This window comes from Coturnix japonica, chromosome 13 (genome assembly GCF_001577835.2).
Source record: "Coturnix japonica isolate 7356 chromosome 13, Coturnix japonica 2.1, whole genome shotgun sequence".
Classification (NCBI taxonomy): domain Eukaryota; kingdom Metazoa; phylum Chordata; class Aves; order Galliformes; family Phasianidae; genus Coturnix; species Coturnix japonica.
Window position 1 is genome coordinate 3,512,642 of NC_029528.1, and position 15,239 is coordinate 3,527,880.

General features: G+C 39.5%; 1 protein-coding gene and 1 long non-coding RNA gene across 3 annotated transcripts in view; one reads left to right on the forward strand and one right to left on the reverse strand.

Annotated features, from left to right (window-relative positions):
• The window catches only part of SPOCK1 (SPARC (osteonectin), cwcv and kazal like domains proteoglycan 1), a 255,659-nt gene that overhangs the window by 219,083 nt on the left and 21,337 nt on the right, over window positions 1-15,239 (forward strand). The window lies entirely within an intron of this gene.
• On the reverse strand, window positions 5,843-8,985 carry LOC107320218. The gene is made up of 3 exons (XR_001558168.2): window positions 8,658-8,985; window positions 7,852-7,923; window positions 5,843-6,434 (listed from the first exon to the last, which is right to left on the reverse strand). It is a non-coding gene; the product is annotated as an uncharacterized LOC107320218 (long non-coding RNA).

Here is a 15,239-nt window from a genome sequence, read left to right on the forward strand (position 1 = left end):
ATTGATGATTTTGTTTGGAAGGTGAATGAAAAAAAACACAGTGATTTGCAGGCAGGCTATGAAACAGAAGGAAAGTCTGTGCCTCCTCATCCTTCTTACTGCACCCTGATTCCTAAGCTGTGCTCCTGTCCTCTTCTGCCCCTCAGTCTCCTTTCTGTTCTCAGTGTCATCTTCTGTTCTCTCTCCCCTTCTCATGTATTGCTGTCCCAGCCATACATCGCTTGATCTCCTAGGAAATAACGGGTCTTCCCATACGCTGAATGTCATATGCCACCACAACTTCAATTAAGACAGTCTCTACACATACAGACAGGCTCTTTTATCAGATTTCCTCTGGAAAATGACCATCTGCTTCCATATCTGAGCTCCTACAGCTCCTCAGCCCTCTCAGCCTCATTTTCCTAATTTATGTAGTCTTATGCAATCCTCGTTCTATATTATTCCCCACACTAACCATAAATAATCTCAGGAAGAGTTCATGTAATGAATATTATTGTCTTTATCATAAATATTGTTACATCCATGAGAGAAGGATCCTCCTCAATACGGACTGAAGTTTCTTCAGAATGAGTGTGTTCCCATTAAATAAAAACCCTTTGCATGGTTTCAGCTTAAAATCTGGTGCCATTTTATCTGACTTTTTTCTGATTTTAATTTAAGAATTTGCTTACTTCTGTCAAGTCATTTCAGTTAGTTTCTTCCCATTATCTCTACGCCCCTGTGAGTAATTACAGCTGTCTGTGAAAGAGTATGTGTTAACGTTTTGTTAGACAAGATTGTAACAGGTGATTTCTTACTTTGTATTTTGTGGACTGATAAATGTGATAAAGGGTAACCGTTCCAAAAAGGCCAGACTGTTTGAACTTGGAAGCCCATGTGACAAGTAAATGGGGTTCTTGATTTATAATACTGCATGTGGAACATAGTGTGATTAATGATGGTGAAATATTGTGATTAATACACAAGGAATATAGCCAGAAATTTTATTTAAAACCAGAGCAAAGCAAAGAGATACCCACATCCATGACATTTGATGCAAAGCTTATTTTCAACTAATAGAATTTGTTTCATTGAACGATAGATAAAAAAATGAATAGATAACATTCACTTTAAACCTGTGATATTCCCACCCAGAAAACCTCTGGGTTTTTCCTTTAAGAAGTTTATACACTGGATGAAGGAAAAGTGGATTAATACGTAACCACCAGTCAGCAAGCTGGGCATGCAGATCCCTTTGACTTGTAATTGTTATTAAACTGGTTCACTGTGCTCTGCATAAAGTGTTCATTCTCTTGGTAAGAAAGCACACGGGTCTGTGTTTATTCTGAGGAACTCGTGAACTGCTGTAATTCCTTTCAGATTTATAGTTTCACAATCTCTAAGTTGATGTTATTCTTTATAAGGAAACGAACAGCCAGTTTTTTCCTAACAAACCAATGCAATTTAATGCTTACAGAATTTATCTGCCTGTGGATCAGCAGCATAACACGATTTTAATTACACCTACCACACTTCACTGAGTTCTCTCATTCATAGTAAGCCTTATCAGAGTAAAGGTCCATGAGATATGTTGAGCTCTACTGAGCCCAAAGTCACATAGCTTGCATTCTCATCATTTGAAACAGAAAAAGATGAGCCCATAATTTGTGCTTCCATCACGGGGAGAGGTGATAATGATTATCCAAATATAATAAAAATAGAAATGGCAAAGTGCCTGCATGGTTAAGAAATCAAGTGCAAAACTTTCTTTAAAAAACCCAACAGATTAGAGACAAAGGAAGTGTTGAAGCAGGTCAGGAACACTATATTGAAGTCATTGTCACTTACTCATTATGTATTAATCCATGGCTAAGTGGCTTTTACTGTTCTCTTTGCAGCATGTATGTGGTTCTCATTTAGTAGAGCTTTGTATCAGACCACTCATTTTTGGCTGCAGTGCTTTCTGAACGTGCAGATATGAATTAATTGCAGCTGCCCTTAGCAATGCATTTGAGCATCAATGAAATGAATGAGGAGGTCACATCCAGTGACAAAGAACTGGAAGTGCTTATGCACATGCCATGCCGGTGTTGTTAGATGGGGAAGTGCTGTATTTTTTCAGTGTCGCAGAGCAGGGAAGCACTCAAACATCTACGCTTTAAGGACTTCAGTATCATTTTTCCTAATTTTGAAATGAATAAACCCAGAGAAAGGAATTCTGTTTATCGAGAACCATTTTCCTGTCTTGTGTTGAGCAGCACTGGGAGCACTTTCAACAAAAGCAATACAACTTGCTTGGCAGACTCCCTTTCAGACCTATAAGCCATTGTCCACAGGGGTTGTGATTCCTACGTGTTGTGATAAGATTGACAGATGAGCTGAAAACTGAGGCTTAAGGGAAGGGCTCAGCAGCTCCCTGGCTGCTTGGCCTACTGCCATCATGCACACAGCAGGAAGTCCCACCAGCACTGCTTAGAGATTGACGAGTTTTGTAGGAAGGGAAATGTTATGAGGGAATTTGGGGATGGCTTTGTATGACAATAGAGAGTTAAATGAGCTTAAGCCATAGAGAGATAGGAAACATATCTGAAGCAAAGCAAGCTTTGTTAGTTTTATTGCTTTGAGTACCATATGTTTTCTTATTTTTATATACAGCTGCTGACTGATGGGAGTAGGTTGACTTTCCCTTTGAGGAGCAGAAGAAATACATGTGCAAAATGGGAATAAGGAAGTAATTAAAATGAGTTGCTAGGAAGATTTAGTTGGTTGTTCTAATTTGAAGCGTATTTGCAAGTGATTGCTGAAAGATCATCAGAGTCCAAGACCTCAGCAGATGTGCTGCCATCCGCCATTCTGTGCTCCTTGGTGTGTCCTGTTATGTCCCCAAAGTTTGACAGCAGAAGTTGCACAGAGGCTGTTCTAAGTACAGGTGGCCAAAATGCATCTGGTGCAGCCTTTCTGATAAATAAGAAAGAACATTTCACTGTTACCACTAGAGTTAATCCATGTTTATAGAGAAGTAGTCGATGCTCTGAATTTTGTTTTTTCCCTTTAGTCCTTCGTTGTCCTTCCCAGCTGGTGGATTTTCTTTCTGTCATTGTGCCAAATTGATCCATTAGTTTTCTTACCCTTGCAAAATACTTTTTATACATCTGGAAGGGATTAAACAGTTCTCTATTATAAAACAGCCTACTCTTAACAACTTTCTTGCTTAAGACAGTTAGGGAACCAGGCATCTGCTATGTCCATTTCATATAGGCATTATAAAAACATGATTTTTGCAAGCTATGTAAAGCAAAGACAAGAAAGAGCAGTGGTAATGTTAATTAAGAATGTGGTGATATGGGTCAGCAGTGTGGGCAGTCTTACAGTCAGTACCGCGGTGCCTAATTGCCATGCATTTGTCTGGCTCTGTGTAGGCATCGTGCTAAAGTTGAGTTTTAAGGAGGATCCTGACATGACTTTGCAGATGTTTGCAGGGAGTTTCTGACAGGTATGACAAGAAAAGGTGAAGATACTCATTTCAGAATTTAGCAACTGGGTAATAAAAGCTGTCATCGATAACGAAGAGAAGTCAATGAAAGCTTTGCATAGGTATGAATAGAAGTAAAACGGGGAGGCTGGAGGAAGGGTGATGGCAGCAGAGGTTGGCTTGGGCAGCATGAGGATTGGGCTGCATTATCTTTGCAAATTGTCTGAGCTGTAATAAGAAAAAAATAAGCACTTTGGAAGAGTGCTTAGAGTCTGATCCCTATGCTACAGAGAATTAATTCAAGAGTTTTACAAATGCGTTATTATGATGGGGACGATGATGATGGGAACACCTGTGGCATTTGCACAGTGACAGCTTACAGAAGTCCGTTTTTAATTGAGTAAATTACTCCAGACTCTCTGAAAGTGAACTGATGCTGAGTGCAAGGGGTGAGAAAAGTGGGCATCGTTTTCTAAGCTGCAGTTATTGGATCATTTATTCTGAGACACAATATAAGGTGTGGATGTACAACAGATACAGCTCCCACAGAAGCAGCTGGATGAAGAGCAGGCTCACTGGGATCTGGAAAACTGGCATTAAGACAAAAAAACGCCAGCTTTGAATTGAAAAACTGAAGTTGAAAAATTCTTGTAAGTTCAGCTACAACTACACTGAAGGTCTCAGTGAGTTCTCCTTTTGCTCTTAAGAGCTCGAGAATTACTCTGTCATCTTTCTTGACATACCGATCAATCACATTTATTTTCTAAAATATGAATCCAGTTACTTTCAAGAATTCCAGATTACTGTATATGCATACGTGTTCCATCATACTGTACATACAGTGTAAAACCCATATACATCCTTCTTTTTACTTCTTCTAAACAGTGCTCTGGAAGGGGTTAGTGGGGAAATGATTACTTCTTGTCTAGGAGCACACCAGGTCAGGAACTGAGCAGCCAATTTGTACACTGACACACTGCCAGATAGAAGGTTCCCCTCCATGACCACACCAAACACTCTGCTCCCCAGTCTCACTGTGCCCTTGTGTTGGCTCAAATAACACCTCTCTCATGCCTGCAGTAAATCCAGCAAACCCAGTGTTTTTGCTGGGATTTTGAACTGGAAGGTATCTGTGGGAAGGTACGTTGCTTCCATGCTCACAGTGGTCTCCCGGTGACTGTTGGCATCACCTGCATCTCTATAGCATCTCTAAGAAATTCTTTGGACACATGCTTTGTGCTGCTACCTTGTGACTGTTCCCTGTAAATACACCAGTGCCTGATTTACACTGCCTGGGTATCCAGCCCAGCATAGCTCTGCTGAAGGGAAACAGATGGACTTGTTTTCATGAAATAAGGATGCTGGAGACCTTGAAATTACTTCTGAGGTGATGTTAAACAGTGAAAAGGCCTTGTAGGTTGAGTTAACATTTTCACTTTATAATTCTGGCAGTGCAATATGGTGCAATTGAATTTGTCAGGTTTTCCTGCTTTTCTGTTACAAAGACTTTGAGGGTCCCCATTAAATCATCTGCAGTTATATTACCTTGAGGGAATGCCTTGCTCCGGGTTTAAATTATCTTACTGAGAACATTTTAATTTTTCTCCTTTTCATATGGATTCCTATGGAAATCTCAGATCTTGTTCAATTACCTGTTTTCAAAATATTACATGTTTTCATCTCTGCTTTAGGCAGCGTGTTCAATATTCCTCACTTTTTGCACTTTATAAATCTTTAGGAATAATTTCCTTCTTTTCCCCAGATAATTTCTTCAGGAATGCAAAGAAAAGGGCTAAGGATTTGTTCTATTTTTTCAAAAAGAAAATCAGCACAGGAACACTTCTATGGATGAGCTTTTTCCTTCGTGTATAGCATTTCTTCCAGAGGGGCCTCATTGGCACCAACCTCACAACTATGCAGTGCTGGGATTCAGACATTGAACAGTAGGTTGAAGTGTTATATGGGGAACCAGTTCAAGCTGCTATCAGAACTCCTTCCTTCATTATTCAGCCCAAGGAGGTTCCAGTGCTGTTTTGTGGCCATTAAAATGGCCTTTTCTGGGGAGTCCCCGTGTGCTGAGCTCTCTGTGAGGTTTCTCTGCATGGTTCTCCAACCACTCAGCCCTCAAGGACAAGTGAGATTTCCAACCTGTTTCTGTGCCAAGTTCCCTCTGGCTAGGTGAGCATCTCTGCTTGGTGTGTGCAGGTACTGGGTGGTGGGAGTGTGAGCATCTGACATCAGGGCTTGGTCTCTTCTCTAGGTGTCATCAGACTGAAAGTTGGGTGATATAACATCTGACTTACGGACACCAAAGGGTTTACCTCACTGAAGGTCCCATTCTGTTGTTCTGGTCATGATAGATATGAGAGCAGAACACAGCTCAGAGCACATTTTGTTTTATTTTGATGGCATAGCATAGAATCCCACCATGATAATCATGAGTTTGAATTTTTTAATTCCAGTTGTGTCTTCATAAACTGTAGCGCTTTCTGTTGGGAGCCGGTGATAGAAGCACAGCTTTAATCATTGGTGATCTGTTACCACTCCACAGTGCTGCCTTCATACTCTTATTCCATTTCCAATATTTTGCTGCTTTTTTTTCCCCCCATTACTTTACACATTGCACCTCACATGACAGTCCATTAAGTCTTTAATCACTTAAGTTATATAACTCATTTGCTTGATACATAGTGAGAATGGACAGAAAATTGTATTGACTGACCATGATTGAACATAATTACAGAGTGGGAATCAGCCATCTTTAATTAATTGATTGTAATGTAAGTGAATTTATAATTTTCCTATAGTGCTGCTCACATTGTAAATATGCTTGCCCAATCCCATTTAGAGTGGTTCAATTAATTGACTGGATTGTCGATGAAGTATTTTTCCTCTAATTGATTGAACACTGTAGTTTTACTTGCGTACTAAAAGATAAAGACATTCAGCTGAAACTTCTCCCTTTGGTCAGGATCTTGGGGAGCTGTGAAGGCAAAAACAATCAGTCATAACTGAAGTCAGCACTGATACTTAGGTTTTCAAGTATATCATCTTGTTATTCATGCCATTAAAAATGAGATCATTCATAGAAAGTAATCAAGATATTTACTTACTTTCCAGTACAGGGAATGGAATGTAGATTAATGCATACTGTGCACAGTTGGTTCTTTTCTTGATGTCTTATTTAACAACTAAAAAAATCTAGATCTACGTTGTATGTGGTGGAAGAAATGGTATGAGAAAACACACACCGTATGCAGCCTGGAGAGCTGCAAATGTGGCTCTTTTTGTGGCACCAGGTTGAAAAAGGGAAGGAAGGAAACAGAGAAGGGAGAGAAGATGGTATTTTAACCATAAATGACACCACTTAGATAAATACTTCTTGTGTTGGCAATTAAGACGTTAATGGAGCACGTTGTGCTGCAGTCTGCTGTTATGTACTCAGTTTTGGTTGAACTTTCACATTTTCTCTGGAACCGGTTATGTTTGGGTACCAATCAAAGTTACATTTTCTGTAACAGGACACTTTTGTGTTTTTTTTTTAATCTGTTGTTCTACAAGCTGTTGTTTTTCAATGAAGCCAGCAGCAGCAAAGGTCAGGATTTATGTAATAATATTAGCTGTGAGCACAGAGAAGGAGCTAGAATAGGAACTGGAAGCCATTCCAACCTCTGTTCTCTCCTCACAGAGTATCACTTGTTCATGAAAGAATATTAACATCGTAGAGTTTTCTTTAGCACTTTTGGAAATGAGTAACGTTGCTCTTAATAACAACATTCCATTATTTTCTATCTCGCAGTTGTCAATAAATCACTTGTTAAATGAATCAGGCCTCGTGAACTTGGACTGGCAAGATTGATTTCTCTGTGACATTTCCTTAGGAAATGAATTAAATCTAAGAAAGAAATATGTGTGCACAGTGGCAAATTGTGCTTTCACAGAGAGGGTATTTATGATGAGTAGAAGGAAGATGGAGTACACATGCTTCAAAGAACCCATTCTTGTAATGATGCACAGTGCTAATATGATCTGAAGTAAAGATGGTAAGATCATAAGCTTTCAGTGTGGAATGATTACCATTTCCTTTGAAAGCATTATTTACTGTAAATTCCTGAGTTCCCTTCAGAAATACTTTGAGTCTTTTCATTGTAATTTATGTAAGTCCTTTTTTTTTGGCTTGTTTGTTTGTTTTTTTGTCTCAGTGTCCATTAAAACAACCAGGCTCTCAGCAGTGCCTTTTGTAGACTATAACACATGTGAATCAAAGGGTGATTTTTTTCTCTTTACTGTCCTCCTTTACAACAGCTGAAGGAGGCGGCTCCTTTTGCACTATGACTTGTAGGGAAGTGACTCTGTGATACCTTCCTGATGCACACAACAGGTGAATGTGTGTCCCTCACCTGCTGTTAAAGAGCTGAATCCAATCTTAGTTTTCCTTATTCATACATTTGTTTCTTGATGGCTTCTGGTCTCTGTCAATGAGAGTTTTAGGAAGAAAAATTCCCCAGTTATTTCTGTATGATTTTCTGTACATTATAAGTGAATTTCATGTGTATTTAGTTTTTTAAAGCTATAGCAAATGGACAAATCTAATAATATTTGCAACAAATATTTGAGAATTTCCAATTTGAAAGAAGTACAGATTTACATTTCTTACACTAAAGGGCTTATAATGTGGAAACAGGATGAAGAACTGTCTGTTACAAGAGCACAGTCCTGTCTTGGCTACAGTAGTTTAGTTGGAAAATATGGGGTTGACTTCTAAATCCAATTTACAACCAATTAACCATAGGAAATACCAAGCAGTTAGCTGAAATCTGCATTCCTCTACCTTGTGTGAGGGCAAACTTCAACTAGTCCATTTAACCTACATATACCCTGATTCTTTCTATGCATTTCACCTCTGCAATGGAATAAGAAATACTGTGTTTTGTAGAACAATCCTGATGAGATAGTGATCAAACTTCCAAACGCTGTGATGTTCCAGCTGGTTATTCGTACATAGTTCAGCCAAGCTTAAGGGAAACACTTTCACTTACTGATAATTTTGATATTGAAATGGTTGTATCAGCAGCATTTAATTGTATCAGCAGATTTTTTTCTCAGCTCCTCAGTTGACTTGTGCTGTGTTTTGCCATGCAAATCAGCATTTCTCCTAAGAAAAAATACCTACACTGGGTCTTCCTAGCAGTAGGTAATTACTGACCTGATGAAGCAGCACTGGGACAGGAGAGGCATCCTTAGACTTTCAGAAGTCTACAACACAGCATCACTTTTCACTTCTTTCCTCATGGGAATGAGCCAAAGTCCATCATCACTGGCAAGTCAACATCTTCTCCTCCAACTCCATCCCAACATTTTAAAGCATATTTATGTAAATCTTTTTCATCCTTCTTATTGGTTGTCATCTCTTCAGTAGAAGCTTGGAATGAATGAATTTTACATCCCTGGGGAAAAAAAAAACATCTCTTTGTACCCAAGCTATTTGTAAATACACGCTAAAGAGAATGACTTGATAGCATCCACAGTGCTATCAAGTGAGGCAGCACTGCCTCCACAAGCTGTAAAAAAATGAGAAGTGAAGAAAGGTGAAGAAAGCAATTTCTGTTATTTAGTTTAGGATGTAACCATTGTGTTTTACTTCATCAGTTTTCAGAAACAAAATGGATAGTTTGGCACCACAGATACAGTGTTTATTCCAGTTAGTGGCTCAGCCCCCACGGATTACTCTGCAAATCATATTGCTTAGTAAATGCCCATTGCAAATGCTGTGTACCTGCTGAAGTGGTTCTTTTCCAGATGAAGGATTAACATTATAATCGAGGGAAACATTAAGGCCTGCTCAAATCAAATTATTCAGAACAGTCTTAATTGGTTTAATAGGTAAATTTATCCAGCTTCACATATAGGCTGTATACCATTAATTAGTATTACCAATACACAGTTTTACTCCTTTGGATTTGCTCATCCAGATTTAACACCAGTACTTCAAACCATTCCACAGATTACTTTTAAAGAACATTGATTATCAAACTTGCTGAGTCCTTTGGAGACCAAATTTATCAATCAAAGGGCACCCCTCTATTTGCCACACAGCAACCAGCTCTGCTGTCAGCTGCCCTGCAACCACATTAGCTAGCATTACATTCCATGCAGAAATATGGTGAATGTAGCTTTACAGATATGGGCTATAATCAGTTATAATGCATGAAACTGGAAATTATTTTTAATCTTTTCTGTGTTTTATGCTTTTTAACTTAAGCACACAAAGCACCTTGTCAGTTTGTACCTTCCAGTAAAATAATGGGACTTAATGGGACTTTGATCCTTAAACGTAATGGCTGCTGCTTCTGAAAATGACAAAGATACTGTGCTGTTGTCTGTAAATATACAGGTATTCCAACATCCTGCTGTTAAGTAGTTTCCAGCTCTCTCATGAAGTAAAATAAGTATTAAAAGGACTTGAATGTGCAAAGATATCCTTAAGGTTCATCCCAAGAACAGTCAAATCTAAAATTCATGAGACTGTTTTGGAACAGAGACTGAATTATACATTTGGAGCCTGCAAAAGTGGAGCTCTGCCTTCAGTTGCATCCAAATAAACTCAGAATCTTGCGATAGCAGAATCAGGCCCACATCCTGATATTAGTGCTCCATTTCTGCTCTGATTAAATAATTGTTCTGGAGAGCACCAATGAAGGCTGGCAGGCAGTGGGTCTGGAAGCAGCATACCAGCCCTACATGTAACCAAGTGCCATCAGCCCCCTCCCGGAGCTGCAGCCCCCTCCTTTCTGCAGGGACAGTTCCAGCTATTTAATTTTCTTCAGAGCAACTAAAGTTTAAATGAGATTCAGGTTGTTTTCAATTCTGCTTAAGCCATCAGCAAGTAACCAGGCCTGAGAAAGAGTTCTCCTCCCATACAGGCTTTTCTCCTTTTCTTTGCTTTATTTTTTTTGCTCACAGACCTGCCTGTGCTTTGAGGAGATGATGATAATTGCTTCTACAAAGGCTTACAACCACCCTACAATATACTCTGTCAGCCCGGCCGCTCTCAAAGCTTTCTCAGCCACAGTTCCCAATCTGTCACATTATTTTGGAATAAATTCCTCTCACACAAGCCATTTTTATCCCTTTCAGAATTGCTCAGCTTACAGTTCTCATAATGCCGTAGGATGGTTTTTGATCTCCCTCACCATCGTTTTTGGGGGTTATTAAATATTTTAATAGTGCAAATATATATATATTTTTAAATCAAGATGTTTTCAATAAATCATATCCCTCAATACACAAAACTCAATCCTCCCTCTAAAGGCCTTTAAGTATACACAAATGAATATGAAGGACTGAGAACAGAATTGACTTTCCTTTAAGTGATTCTTCAAAATACACCTTATTGGGGATTTCTGCAACTGCTTTCCACACTTTATTCCTGTAGCATCTGACTGGCCAGGTGCTTCTCAGTATGTTCGTCTCATACTCATATCTTAAGCAGCTATATGCTATAGGAGGTACTGCCATGGTAGATAAACAGTAGGTTTTTCAAGCTCTGTTTGTTTTTATGTAGAATCTTCCTTGACACTCAGCTTAGCTTGGCTGTTCTCTTTTTAATCCCAGAGAAGTTTGCTTGTGTGTTAGCAGTACCACAACTCTTCAGTCCAGGAGAAGAGACCAGAAGGCTGAAGCATCAACTCAGATGAGCTCACCTTGTTAGCAATTAAGCCACACCAAGTTCTGGAAGAGAAGACACCCTCTTTGCATACCCAGCAGAGGTCCCAGTACCTGAGGAAATCTCTTGCTGCTCACACACATGAGGCAGCCACCAGACCAGAAGCCAAACTTCTGTTTGCAGTGCACTTTCACCTTCAAAATCTCATGCAGTGAGAGCTGTGTTGCTAAGTACATTTGTTAATGTGTTGTATTTGATGGAGCCAACTCAAACAAGTGTGTTTGCTGATGTATCAGTTGCAGTTCACTCCTGGGAAGCTGGTGGCACTTCCCTACTGTAAAACTGGTTCCAAAAATATCCTATTCAGACAGAAAATCCATTCAAATTTGATTCTCAAAATATGTTTCTGTACTAAAATTACTCCCTTGCTTCATTGTTTCCTATTGCCCTGAACACTTCATTACTGCTGTGTATTTCCTGGCTGGATGTAATGCATTTCTTGACTTGGTAAGGTGCAGTAGTACAGAGATAGCTCTGATTTCCTTCCAGGGGATCTTTGCAACCCACTGGGGAGCAGTGTTGTCTCATTTGCACTTTCTTATTGAATTTCAATCAGCTCTCCCAACCATTTTCTGGAAGAATTCCCGAGCGACATCTTCAAATAGTTGTAGCCCCATGCTGTCCAACAGCTCCTCATTTTCTCTTCTAGGGCTGTCTGTGTTTTCTCATTTGAGAATAATTCACCACATGACAACGTTTTGCATTAATGAAGCCCTGGTGGTATCAGATGTGGTAACATTCAATGGGGAACATGGAAAATAAGTACAAGGATATAAACAGCATAAAATAAAAATCAGCTGATGTGCAGAAAAGTTAATGAGGGGGAAAAATAGTTTCTGCCAGCATACGCTGACTCACAAGTGTCTCTCTCTCCATCCTGCCTAAGCATAGACAGATTGCATTTATCTTTCACTCTGCAAGTGTCCCTTAGGAAAATGGTAGATGGTGGGCTTCTGCAACAATGAAGTGAATCTCCTTAGTTGCTTTCTCTTTTTCTTGTATAGTAGAATACCAACCAGCCTCACCTGGTAGAAGGGTGTCTTTCTAATAAATTCCTGAGTCCAACAAGCAGATTTAGCCAGTGTCCCTAAGGCACAGGAGTGTCTGAGATGAGTGCCAGGTCACAAGGAGCAGTTGGTGTGCTCTCTGGCCCTCTGGAAACTCTGTGTGGTAAAATAAACGTAGGCTATAAAACAGAGTGCTGCTTTTACATTTCTGTATTATATTCTATACTTAGTTTCTACGATAGCAGTAGTGGTTGTTACCTTACAGTTCTCTAGCTTGAGCTTTACCTCCAGAATAGGCATCGGCCAGACCAGGACACAGTGGCATTTAGATCTGGCTAGCCATAAAAATAATAAATTTCCTCATGAGAGGAAACAAAAATAACAATTATTTGAAAGGTCCAGCAATAACCATAATACAGGCTGTCGTATGCTCTCTTCTTCCATTGCTATGCATTTGCTGATAGAAACATGCTCTCCACTGATTTGGCTGGAAGGCAGAGTGAGCAGGGATGTGCCAAGGAGATGAATCCTGAAATCCAGTTCCTTTTGTGAACAGGAGATCTAACATGGAGTTTTTTTGCACTGGTTGTAAGGACTGCTAAGGATCGAACCTATTGCTCTTTGCTTTTGTTTACAGTTGTTTGCTCAGTAGCGTATGCTTAAGCTCTGTAATACCCACATCTACCTGACATGTCCTTGTGTGCTGCTTTCCTAAGATGAACGTATTGAGCATGACAATCATACAACAAAGATTGCTTGGAAATCTAATTCTGGATTTCTGGACTTGGTTTTTTTGAACTTAACCTTTTCCAAACCCTCATTTTCCGCCTCCCTTTTCATTTCTTCCACAGTTTTCACATTTCAGTCAGCCCTGGCTCCTGCTGATGTCCAACATGCTACAGCCACGCATCCATTTCCCCCCTTAAAAACATCAAAGTTTCTCACTAGTGCTTCTAGAACTAGAAACAGAAGCTACTCTTGAGTTGTTTTAATGGTTGACAAAGAAGTGAGTAATTCATTGGAAAACCACTGTAAGTGAATCTATTTGCATATACAGCATAAAAACATAGGTTGCAATTAAATACATTATTTCTGGTTAGAGAGAAAGAATTGTATTTAACTACTTAGGTATTTACTGCAGAAATCCTGGAAAGTAAGGGCAAAAAAAATGAAACAAATGGTGAAAATGTTTTACTTTTTGGAAAACAATAATAAAATCAGAGAGCTCATTAATTATAATTTAAAGACATTTACAGAGATGGAGTAGTGTAAGGAGGTAAGCAGTTTTATCCTTAGGAGCCATTGAAAAATCCACGCATGTCAAAGGAATGGTCTCAATAATGAATGTTTATGTGTTTACTACGGCACTTTACAAAAATAATCTGCTGCCATTATGTTTTCCAACTTAGATTCTTCTGTGATTGCACAAATCTCGGTAAAAATTGCATTTAATTTCACACACAGTCACATTTTCAACCCATTTGTGAGCAATGCTGCATGTGCCTCAGTTCTAACATAGATGTTCTGTGATGCCATTTTGAATTTTTTCTCTCTATATAGTCTTTTAATTCTTCTGGCTGTCGCCTTCCCGTTCTGATGGAACATAAATAGATCTGCCCGTTTCTTCATAAATACTGTCAAATGTCTAATTTTACTACCTGAGTTTTGCACTTTCAAGCTCAAGGCCATTTTCATTATGGAAACCAGCAGCTACCCTTATCATCAGCAGCCCAAGCTATTTCACACTGTTGTAACTCAGAACAATTTACCAGAGATTGGAATCTAAAATTTCTGTTCAGCTCTAGAAAGTAGAGCAAAACAACTTCCTGGATCAGTAAAACTTCAGGTTGTCTTTAAGTCTTTCAGCTGTGCATTTGGAGGGTTCATACCAAACACTTCCATCTAATATTCAAATGTGACCATTTGAGTATTCAGTTACCTCATTTGAAACCCAGCCAGGTTTGTTTCTACTCATAATTCCTTATTTAGTCATTCAAACACCTGAAAGCACAATGCCTGCTAAGCTGCTTGTACTAAAGCCAGGCACCGATGGCAGCCTCCCATGGGCTCTAAGATGCAGGTAACAAGTGCTGCTTTAAAGTCAAACCAACATTCTGTTTTTCTAAGTGCAGGGACAGCCACTTACACACATTGGCTGGGCCAATGTTTGACAGGTCCCAACTAAATGCAACTGGAACACTTTCTCTGAGACAGCACCAAGTATGTCGGACGCACCCATAGCATTGCATGATGTCTCTGTCTTCCATATAAAGGACATTTGTTCAGTACAGTCTCTGTAAAATGGGGTGGAAGGAAGAGAGGCATAAGGAGAGATGATGATGCCTACCGACTTTATCACTCAAAGCACAGCATGAACTGGAAAAGTCATTCCAAGTAGACAGGTTTCTTTTTTCAGCGGATATAATTCTGTCTATTCCTAAATTCAGGTAACGTAGCAGAATTTGAATGAGGACATTAGGATGAGCTATCAGGTGGAACCCAGGAGGCTAAACCATGCAGGTGATGCTACTTTAGTTAGTAGCTGACATGGCCAAAAACCTCAGGAAAGAGGCAGCTCCCACACGTCTTCCTGACCGGTTCTGAGTGACCCCTGGCACCAGCATACTTTGGGTGTATTTAAAGTGAACCTCCAATCTTCCTAAGCACCTAACAAAGATGAACTCCTCAGGGTTTTCACAATTAATGCGAGCACAAAAGGAACTAGCATTAAGTACTACGAAAACAGATGTATACTTTGCCTGCAGCTTTAGAGAGCGAGCTTTGTAGCTCTCAATCTTTGTTTATACAGTTCTAGCTGAGCCTTGTGTTTTAAATGTACTGTTTTAAGGGAGCTTCAGATCAAAGCCTATTTTGTCTTCACAATAACTCAGCTGCTCCTGTAATCATCTCAGAGTCAGAACTGCAGGATCTTGGCATCTGCTGCTTTATTGATAAGATGAGGCAAAGCAAGTGACAGCAGGATCAGGGGTGGTTATCAGCATAGGTGTCATCCCTATGGAAGAATAGCCACAGAATACCAAAAACACAGTACGAG